At 39.5% G+C, this 11,098-nt stretch overlaps 1 long non-coding RNA gene across 1 annotated transcript; it reads left to right on the forward strand.

Moving 5' to 3' along the window:
* Positions 1–170: 170 nt before the first annotated feature.
* Positions 171–1,918, forward strand: LOC124126034. Its single transcript, XR_006859731.2, has 2 exons — positions 171–1,216; positions 1,533–1,918. It is a non-coding gene; the product is annotated as an uncharacterized LOC124126034 (long non-coding RNA).
* Positions 1,919–11,098: the final 9,180 nt, after the last annotated feature.

An 11,098-nucleotide genomic window follows, 5' to 3' on the forward strand; every position in this document is an offset into this window, starting at 1 on the left:
TTTTAACAACACAGTATATATTGATATCTGAACTTATTAACACACCACTTTAAATATGCACACCAAACTCACTTACATTGGCCAAAGACAATGTGATTTATTTTCATAGGAAAATGATTAATTTTTGTAGTAGATGTTGATTTTAGAAAATTTCATAAACTAACTGATAGTTTACAGGCCAATGATGATGTTGAAGCTGATGTGAGTGCCCAGGCTGATCCCAAGATGACATTGTTATTCCTCTACCTCCCAGACTGTAATCTACATGCTCTACATGATTGACCGTGTGCAAACGAATCTTTGAACTTATAAGCCATTAGAAGACCAAACCAATTCAACAAAAGTATGTGGAAACATTGGAAAAGCAAGCCGATCTCACCCAGACACATGCACAGTCCTTACAAGAAAATATAAGACATTTGGCAGCAGAAGTATCTGAGCTAAAAATCATAACAACAGAGTTTGCTGTTTCATTAACATGGTCAAAAATCCAAACAAAGTGTCCTAAACAGGTCTTCAAAACCGTGATGTATGCCGAGACATTTTAAGTGAAACTTCACATCATGAAGACAAAGTTAGCTATTTTCTGAGGATGAACTACTACTTACTCTGATGAAACTCAGGAGTATCTTGTGTATGCAAGTTGTAGCTTTCAGATTTGGAAAATCAAAATGATCATTCAAGTCTTGTGCATTCAACTGGGAGGCCTTGTCTAGTGGCCAGAATCAATGGACATTAGCTTACCGACAGCATTTCACAAGACATTCCGAAGAGAAAGGTGTAAAACTGACTGTAACGTGGTCTTCAATGAAAGGCCAAGCAACAACACTGCCAGGTCACAGACACTCCGGGTACAACACAACACAGTCAGGTTTCTGATAGAGCCGTCATCTTCCTTTCTCTCGTTTGTTTGTGTGTTTGTTTGTTATTTAACGCTGCACTCAGCAATATTCCAGCTATATGACAGCGGTCTGTAAATAGTCGAGTCTGGACCAGACAGTCCAGTGATTGATCATCGATCCACGCGATTGGGATACGAGGACATGCATCAACAAAGTGAGCGAGACAAGCATAGTCGCCTTTGACGGCAAGCATGGGTTGCTGAAGACCTATTCTATCCAGGATCTTCACGGGGACCTTTCTCTTGTGTGGGGTGGACGAGTCAGTGACAAGGTCGTCTCTCTTCAAAATGACATCATTGAGAAATTTGTACCAGGTAATACAGATACCCATCTGTTTTATCGTATTGTGTAAAACGGGCGTCAGAATAGCTCAATGGATAACGTGTCGGACTAATGTGTGACAGGCCCAGATTCGGGTAGTCAGCACATTTGTCTGAGCTGAATTTAGTTACTAGGTGACATCAGATTTAAAACTACTTTTCACTCACATACTCATTATAGTCTCAGTGTAAGATCCACAGTGAATTTATTTTCAGAATTGCTATCCACTTGAATTCAGTCGCATAGGATATCCACCCAAATTGACCTTATTTCTGTATTTTTACAACTAAATCACTAATTTATCTGCAGGTGGTGTAGTTTTGGCTGACCGAGGCTTCTTCATCAACACTGAATTGGCAACTGGGGCTGCAAAGCTATACTCCAAAAGAAGAATCTCATGGCAAGAAGTAGAAACATCAAGGATGTCAAGGACACTGGTTGCGAGTCATGGTCACTGGTTGCAAATCATCAGCTTCCTCAAGGACAGGGCTGTTGTAAAGTGTCTCCTGTCTATCAGTCTTGTCAAGAGAATGAAGAACTCTATGAAATGCACTGTGGGCAAGATAGTACACGTGCGTGTTGCCTTGGTGAACCTATGTCCTCCAATCATTGAGTAATTACGGCAATTGCAAATTGTACAAGGATTAGACAAGGAACAAGACCAGTGTTCATCAAATAAATTGTACTTAATCGTCTCCTGTTGATAACTACAATATACTTTTAAACTTAATTGAAAAATAACAGGGTATATATGCATAGATCAGAAATGAAAATAAAAAAACTGACAGAAACAAGATAAATTATTTTGCAAAATTATCTCCCCTTGACCAACTATTAACTTGAATACTTGCAACTGTAGCAACTAGAATATACATAAACATCTATTACGATTAGATTAATCTTAAAACGTGAAAAAGATGCTTGAAATGGATGATTGTAAGTGTATCTGTAATTACACAATACAGCATATGTAAATACAATTTTCAACACTCAATGCATTAGCAGTGTTTTGACTCATACATGAGTTTGTTGCTTTTATCTGCTCTTGCTCAACTGACTTCCACTCCCTACTCAGATTGTAACCACGTGATGAAAACTCAATGATGGTGCTTATCGTTAGCAAAGTGGATATTTCTCGTGCAGTACTCTTCGCAATTTCTTAAATCCATCTCAATAAATCATTTAGGAGCCGATGGTCGCATGACAGGGCTTATACTAGTCCTGACTAATACTGGTTTCATAGTGCTGGTCGACCGAGATACTACAGCTTAACGTGGACACCATATGCATGCTCACATACTGCTTTAAGGTGCAGTGCTAACCCATGGATTCCTGCCCAGCCAGTACATAAGTGTAAAAGCAAGCACATACCCAGCTCACACGAACATGTCATAAAAACATCCCTAAAAACATTTCACGAAATGTTCCGGAAAAGTTTTTAAAAACGTTTTGTTCACGTGGTTTTATATGGTTCCAGAAACGTATTAGAAACATTTTCCGGAAACATTTGGTCATAACTTTTCTAAAATGTTTTGATAAAATATTCCAGAAATGCATTTAAAAACTGTTTTATTTACGTGATTTTGTATGGTTCCAGAAACGTGTTAGAAACATTTACTGTAAACATTTGATTATAACATTTCTAAAATGTTTTTGTAAAATATCCCAGACATGTTTTTAAAAACGTTTTAATCACGTGAATTTTTATGGTTCCGGAAACGTTTTAGCAACATTTTCTGTGAACATTTGGTCATAACGTTTCCTAAATGTTTTTAAAACGAACCAGGGCGTCAGAAAAGTTCAGTGTTTTGCTGCCAATATTCAAAACGTACAACACCAACTGTTAACACGATACAAATGATTATGACAAATGTCAGGGACAGTACCCCTTCAGAGATGTACTGCATAAAACACAATATCAATGACCAAAACTAATCCATGCCATGTCTTCAACATTCAGTCAACAAAGAACATCAAGACTCAGTTCTGTGGAGATTTTAATATTTTTAGAAAACTATTACATCTTTCGAAATTATTGATTGTCAGAATCGGCTTCTAAAGACGGTTTTTCAAATATATAGTTAAATATATATATATTTATATATATTTGTAGGTGTTTGGTTGAAACATATTCTAATATTCATTCAAAAACATATAATTGCTTGCGGTCACTATAATAGAATAATAGTGTCATGCATCACATTGAATATAAAAGGTGGTACACCAGGAACTCACATAATGGTCATTGGCTGAGTGCAGATATAAATTCAATTCTTACCATTCATTTATAGCCACAAAACCATCAAAAAATACTCGATCCAGTAGCTCATGGTATTTAACAACAGTTTCTGCACTTCCGTTTCCATCATTCACAGCCCCTGGTGTATTCCTCAATACATCCAACATTTCCGTGTGTATCTCCTGGAATGCTGGTGTCTCCTTTACCCACTAGCTGCAGCGAAAACAATGTTCCACATTATAACGAAGTAATAACTTTAACTATATTCAGATAGCATTATATAGTTAACCGAAAGATGAAATATATTATATAGGTTCATAACATTGTTGGGGAAAAACATTTGTGCACATTTAATATCTACAGAAATAACATCAGCATAAATAACATAACGTCTTCGAATAACATCAGCCTTCAGATAAGTACTGTACTATAATTAAGAAATAATTTAACATTTTGTTTCCACATCATACTCCAAGTCGCCCGAAGTATGGGCGAGGCAAACCAGTGACTGACTGTGAGCAACATCCTAGGAACTCGAGGCACCAAGACACACAATCAATCCAGCCATCTTGTCACCCCTTGGCTTACGATAAACATGGATTAGGGTCTGGAGAATTATTCTAAACTGATATCCAAACGGGAAAAGATGTATCAAACACCCATCGTAACCTAGCAACGAATCAAGCGGTCATCGCGGAACAGTTTATATATTGAGAGCAATTTCGTAGCATTATAACCAGCTGGTAACCAGATTCGTTCAGTCTTTCTTCTTTTTTCCTCTCATTGTTAAAAACAGTGAATGAAGTATATGAACTTTATTTGGTCCAATATTTACTGAACAGAGCCAAATCAAGTTCAATATAATTCTGTATCATGACAAAACATGGTGATCGAATACTGTTGCAATCATTTTTAATGAATCATTGATTTTATAAGCCTAAATTGTGTACCCCAATTTCCTTGTTACAAAAGCATTTACGATCACTATTTTGATGAACGATAACAAACTCACTGAAAATAAATATAGTGTGATACCTTTTGACAACTGACACCCGGTTAGAGCGTGCACGTTACAGCGCCTGATACGTTTTAATTGGAAGGGAAATATATCCGAAATGATGAATTGATTATGTTTGGGGAATATTATAAATACACAGTGTAATCACCTTGCTTCAATGTAACTGCAGCAATACAGTTTAGAGGGCGCAGCTTCGCACGCAACCAGCAGCTCAATATTACCGACTGTGTCGCTATACCGTTACCGCGGCTCACGCTCGACCGCATTTATAAATAAAACAACCTGAAGATCGACATATAGTTCAGTCAGTGCCAACTCACAAGAATGTGTCTCTTATTTCTTCTCGAAAATACGGGTTTATTAACCTAATATTACGCTTAAGACGTTGACAGTAACTAGTAGCCTACAGTACTAGTCGACCGGAAAGTATTTCCTTTGTTTTGACTGTTCCTCTTCGAATCAACTCGAATATTTCCCACGGACTGGAACGAGCGAAATTGCTGATTGTTTCAAAAGAATCAAAGTTAGTATTACAGTAAACTCTAAATAATACACTTTAAAAATAACAAGGACGAAATGGCGATTGTAGTGGCTGGTAGGCCGTTACGCTATACACTTACGATCGAAAACCGAACACCCACAATACAGCCTAATGACCGGCAAAGTACAAAGTTTCTTTCATAAAAAACGGACCCAAGGACACGAAACATTGATATATTCGAAGCATGCGATCCATTGACGTCACAATGACGTTTGACAATCGTCCTGATAAGCTCTGATAGATGTGGAAGTTCTTCTCCAATACTTACGGAATGGTGACAACAAGAATTGCTTGCGAAATGAATCATATTTCTCAGAACGTTGGACAAATGTGAACGTCAGATTAACAGATTTTAAACCAAGATGAAATATGTCTTGGCACTTACTCACTTATGACGGGGATGTTCGCAATAAGTTTCATCAATCTAAAATAGGATGTTATTGTCCTACGTGATCCGGTCTTACACAGGGATGAAGACAGATGTGAATGAAAAATCACAGAACGTAGACATTACATGGTCATGTGACTTGTGATTACACATTCCTCGGTAGTTCGAATGCTAACGTGACTGTACTGAAGTAATGTATTCACGTAATCTCTAGCACCAGCTACCGTCGAGAGTTGCTGGGTTAGATCGAGGGTCAGAGGGTCAGATGTCAATAGCAGGCACCCGAGTCCCTTTTTTAGGGGCCATCATCTGCAGCAGGAAGTTGACAAGGTCTTGGTTGTCCTTGCAGATGTTATACAGAACAACGTTTTGGAGTGGAAAGTCGTCATGACTGGGACATCTAAGTCCGAACCAGGGTACCCAGGGTAACCAACCATCAATTTCGGGTGTACCCACCTGAGATCTGCAGCGTAGTGGTTGTCGCAGATGTTGTAGATAAATTGATTCCTGATGCTGGCACCTCCGTGCAGGATCATGTTGACCTGACTTAACCCGTCAATGTCCAGCTGGCTGGAGTGTCCCCCTGCTATGTCCAGTAACGTAGGATACCAGTCCACAGCATGGAGCATGTCAGGGTGGGTGTAGTCTGTCTTCTTCAGTAGAGTTTTGCTGTAGAAGAAGCCCACTTCACTGGTACCTCCCATAGTGTGACTTATCCGCCCCTCAGTGGCCAGTTATTAGCGCCGTGCGTAGGAGGTCCACGATTGTGTGTTGTAAATACAAGAGGTAGGTTGTCCATGAATTCAAGGTCCTCGATGACAGTAATTTGTCAACCATCATATTTATTTCATGAATGCGTCTGTATCGGCTTAGCGGGCACCTGCAGTGGTCCATGTACAGCTTGGAACGGCAGATATAGATACATCGGCTTGGATTTGTCATGGTTCATTATGATATCAATGGCTCTCTTCGCAAACATATGTGTAGAGTACTCTCCTTGGGCGCCCTTGTACACATCTGTCATGTTCCTGAAGTCATAACCATAGTAATCAGCCACCTCGTCCCTGACATGTGTGAAGTAGTCCTCCATACCTGCATAGTAGCCAATGAAGGTGTCAAAGCCTCAGTAGGTGGGCGTGTACTTCCAATCACAGAAGCCTAGGTGCCATTTGCCGACCATGTGGGTATCATACCCGAGGGTCTTCAGCCTCTGTGGGATGGTGTTCAGATCAGCTGGCATGTACTTGGGCTGTTATATGAAGACCACACCATCCTGGAGCCCTGTGTGGTAGGAGAACTTGGCAGACATGAAGCAGTCTCTGCAGCGGCTGGACGTAAGAGGAGTTTAGGATGAGGATGAGGCGGTCAAGTGTCGGTGTCTGGATGTCAGGTTGATCCAGCCGACGCGTTCCAGCCAAGGCCATCTGCCACGATGAATAATATGTGTGGTTTGTCTGCAGCAGTGCTGATCTTTAAACACGAAACGACCATAACAGCGAGGACAGCTTTAAGGAAGTAATGCCAGTGAGTGTAACGATATGATAGGTATACCTAATGAAATGGCCTGATGTGTTTGATCAGGTCATGCTACATGTGCAAGGTTACGTTCTTCTCATATTCTTACTGAGCGTTGACATCACAGGTAACACATATATAAGACATGTATCATTGCAGTACGTGTAACAGCAACACAACACTTTTAACACGTGTAACAACAACAACAACATAACGCACCTAGCATCACTTGTTTTGTTTCAAGAGGGGGAACACAGCGGCTGGACGTAAGAGGAGTTGAGGATGACGCCGCTATGGGCGAGGCGGTCAAGTGTCGGTGTCTGGATGTCGGGGTTGATCCAGCCGACGTCGTTCCAGTCAAGGTCATCTACAACGATGAAGACGGTGTGAGATTTGTCAGCAGACGTGCATAAGTTTAAACAATAAACGACCATAACAGCAAGAGCAACAGAAAGTTCAATTTTATGAAGTAATACCTGTACATGTAATGAGCTGGTATTGCCTGATTTACTTATCCTTCAGCGTTAAGGTAAATGTCTTTCTCAGTCTTATCAGGTCACGTTACATGTGCAAGGCTACATTCTTGTCGTTACTTTGTTACTGAGTGTTTAACAGAGAAAACGTACGACCATGAAATTGTTTCTCAAATGTTATAAACGTGTGTGTGTGTGTGTGTGTGTTTGTGTGTGTGTTTGTGTGTGTTTGTGCGTGTGTATTCTGTAACCGAGAAAACACAGTTTCATAAACATAAGCAATCTCTTAGGGAGTCCATCTTACAATTCCGAGTGTGTGTTTATGAATCAATAAACGGGGCTTTTATTACAAAACATGGTGACCACAGATACAGTTCAGAGGTTCAGGAAATTTTGTTGAAAACAAAATGAAAATATATATCGTCAATGCATTAGAATAACCGGCCTAGATTTTCTGCCAAACACCAGGTGTTCACGAAAAGGTAATATATCCTGCCCTACCGGTAGCATCCATCATTCATACAATCTGCATTAAAAAGTAAGTATTTACCAGACAATCCATTGACATCAATCTCATTAAAATCAGATTTAAATTGTTGCTGCCGCTAAACACAGATCTCAGGACATCAGCCAATTAGAAAGCAGCTTTCTCGAGCTTTACAGCACTCGTTTAAACCTGGCGACTTCTATTTCAGACAACGCTTGAAAAATATGCTGACACAGTTCTCGAATAATATTGTGAAACTGAACAAATGAACCTTCTTGAATGTCTAGTATTTGGTTGCGATTGTATTGCAGTGCTTCTCACGTACTGTGCATCCCCTCCTCCGTTTAAATATTTATCCAGTGGAGGCGAGAGACGAAAGTTTTGACAGAAGTCTAGGGCCGTAAGTGTCGTTCGGAATACCCCGTGTTAACGTTTTCGAGGTTGCATGATTAGAAAACACATTCCGACTGTCACTTTCATGATCTGGTAAGTGATTGGTCGGATAAAAATGTCGTTCTGACTTGTCCCGTTATGGGATGTCCTCAGATCTTTGTTTTGCGATAGCATGAACTAAGATCTGATTTTATTGCTGACTTTGTTGATACTGATGAAAGCGGTATGTTAATTTTAAATTACATCTGCTGTGTGCAAGTGCAGAGGTTTGGCTGCTTTTGATTAAAGAAAAACGTAAAGAAGGTAATCTTTTTGCAACACATTGGCGGGCCGTGTTAATGTCTGGGCACAAACTTTTCATATATATTAACTCTGCTGATGCTAGTGACCTTATAATGAAACTCAGGAACATCAGCCGACCAAGTAAACATAAATTGTCAATGCAAGATTTTGTCTGTTGTTAAACGCCGCACTATTCAAGCTATATGATGACGGTTGTGTAAATAATCGGGTCTGGACCAGACAATCCACGTAATTGGGATACGATGACATGAATCGACCAAGTCAGCAGGCCTGTACACCTGATCCTGTTTGTTGCCTCTTACGACAAGCATTGGTTGCTAAAGACCTATTCCACCCCGGATCTTCACGGGTGATCACAAGAGAAAAAACAGCCTCAATTTTTTTGCCGAAACAGATTCCACTTGACCTAAAGGGCAACTACCTGTGGAAATGATATGAATGGACCACTGAAAATAAGGGATGACACCAGGTGTTCGCAAAAACGGAACGCATGTCCTGCCCTACCGGTAGCACCCGCCAAGTTTGAATGAAAAAGTGAGTATTTATTTCTTCCTGACGCAGCACAGCAGTACCCCTGTCTTGTGACGTCAGCCCGTAAACAAACCTGACAATCAAGTGATTGATGAACCAGAAAATCTAGTGACACGAGTGTACCATTACTGATTTTAATAACAACGTATGTCATTTTGAATTAGTTCTGATGTGTACAAGAGCATCTGAAGTTTACTGAGAAAACAATATGTGAAATGCTGGACTTCTTCCTTGATAAAGGTTATTCATATTTTGGGGGAAAGACATTTAAGCAAGAAGTAGGCATCCCTGTGGGCACCGATTGTGCACTCCTTCTTGCTGATCTGTTTATTGATGCACTTATAATAGAAGGAGACCCGTGTGACCTCATCGGTTTCCTATTTAGATGCATGCATATCATTTTAGAGTGACAAACAGTGACTCTCCACAAGACTGTATGACAAGAGGGATGACTTCAACTTTCCAATTGTCAACTTTCCCTTTGATTTCAAGAGATCGCCAGGATGACCCAAATTGTACTTTAGATGGTTCAGAACGTTGCAAGATTTTCCGGATAAAGAACATATATAGACAAACCAAGAGTGATATGGACAGGCTGATAAACCGTTACAAATGAAACTGTGTTCCAAATGGAAACTGAATAGGGATCAGAGCCCATTTTGACCACTTGGAATAAAATTGAATCTTAATCTTCATGATAAGATAGATATAACGTTAACGATACGCTGAGACAATGAGAGTCGCTGATGTCCATCTGGTGAACTGCTAACCTATCACCTCTTGGCAGAATCATTCTTCTTAAATCGCTTATCATTCCATTTGCAGCACCCCAGTGATACATACAATATCCCAACCCCGAGTTTAATGAGGCCTACGACTTCTATAATTCAGGGGGCAGATTTTCAGACCAATAGAGTGATTCGACCTCTCTATACATATTTCTTGCTGCGTCATCCTGCTATTGTATTTAATACATACGTGTGTATACATACGCTAGTGTAATGTTCGTTTTCAGTTTACTTATTCTGTCAATATAACTGCCAAACCTTGATTATGATGGAAAATAAATACACTTTAGAGGCTGAGAGTCACTGCAGGCACTGCGTGTAGCTGTACACATACGTCCATCAGTCACTACATACTGTCATTGTAGATAACATGCAAGTATATATACCCATGATGCCTCCCATATAGCATTACTCACGTATGTTCCATTGATATATCCTATAGAATAATCTTGATACAAATAGGATAATAGCCTGACTGGCTGGTAATACAGCCAACGTCTGTCTAATCGTTGTTATTGTATACAATCAATGACAGAAATGAGTCTGCCAGGCGCTCGGTAGCCATCTGTATATTTGCAACATACAACCATATACCATGCAATGACGTCTATTGATCCTTTAATCCCCTGTTTGTGTATAATGTCATTATATTTGAAAGGGTACATATATATTCAGTTTATGTTGTTTCTCTTTTTTCGAGGTATTAACATACGTTTTGTGGAATTTTAACCTAGCCCTTGAATTTTCCAACTGGGCATATTGCAATTTCATTGTAGGGATGTATATGTGTTGTTCTTTGCTGTTACAAAGCCTGCATATTTGATAAAAAATTATAAAGAAGTTACATATGTTGTTCTGGCACAGTGTTTGTTTTACTTTATTACCATAGCAATGTGTAGTTAAGTCCTGTATCCACTAGTAGGCTTCTATAAGTGCCATGAGCTGCCAGGCCCACGTTCTGAAGTACGACTCTATAATTTAACAACTTGTACAAAATGGTGTTCGTATAGAAAACTTTAACTGTTCCTTAAATTTGCTTATTGTGGAACATTTTAGGAAAATGATTTTTGTCTCATAATGTTATGGCATCTATTCTCTTTTATTTTCAAATTTCAAATTAACGAACATGCAGCAGTCTTTGCCTGATTAAGGCAGTCTGTTCTCGTTTGGTCAAACGTTTCAAAGTGCTAGCCTATCCT

Source organism: Haliotis rufescens, unplaced genomic scaffold, assembly GCF_023055435.1.
Source record: "Haliotis rufescens isolate VD_foot unplaced genomic scaffold, xgHalRufe1.0.p SCAF_11, whole genome shotgun sequence".
NCBI classification, from domain to species: Eukaryota; Metazoa; Mollusca; class Gastropoda; order Lepetellida; family Haliotidae; genus Haliotis; species Haliotis rufescens.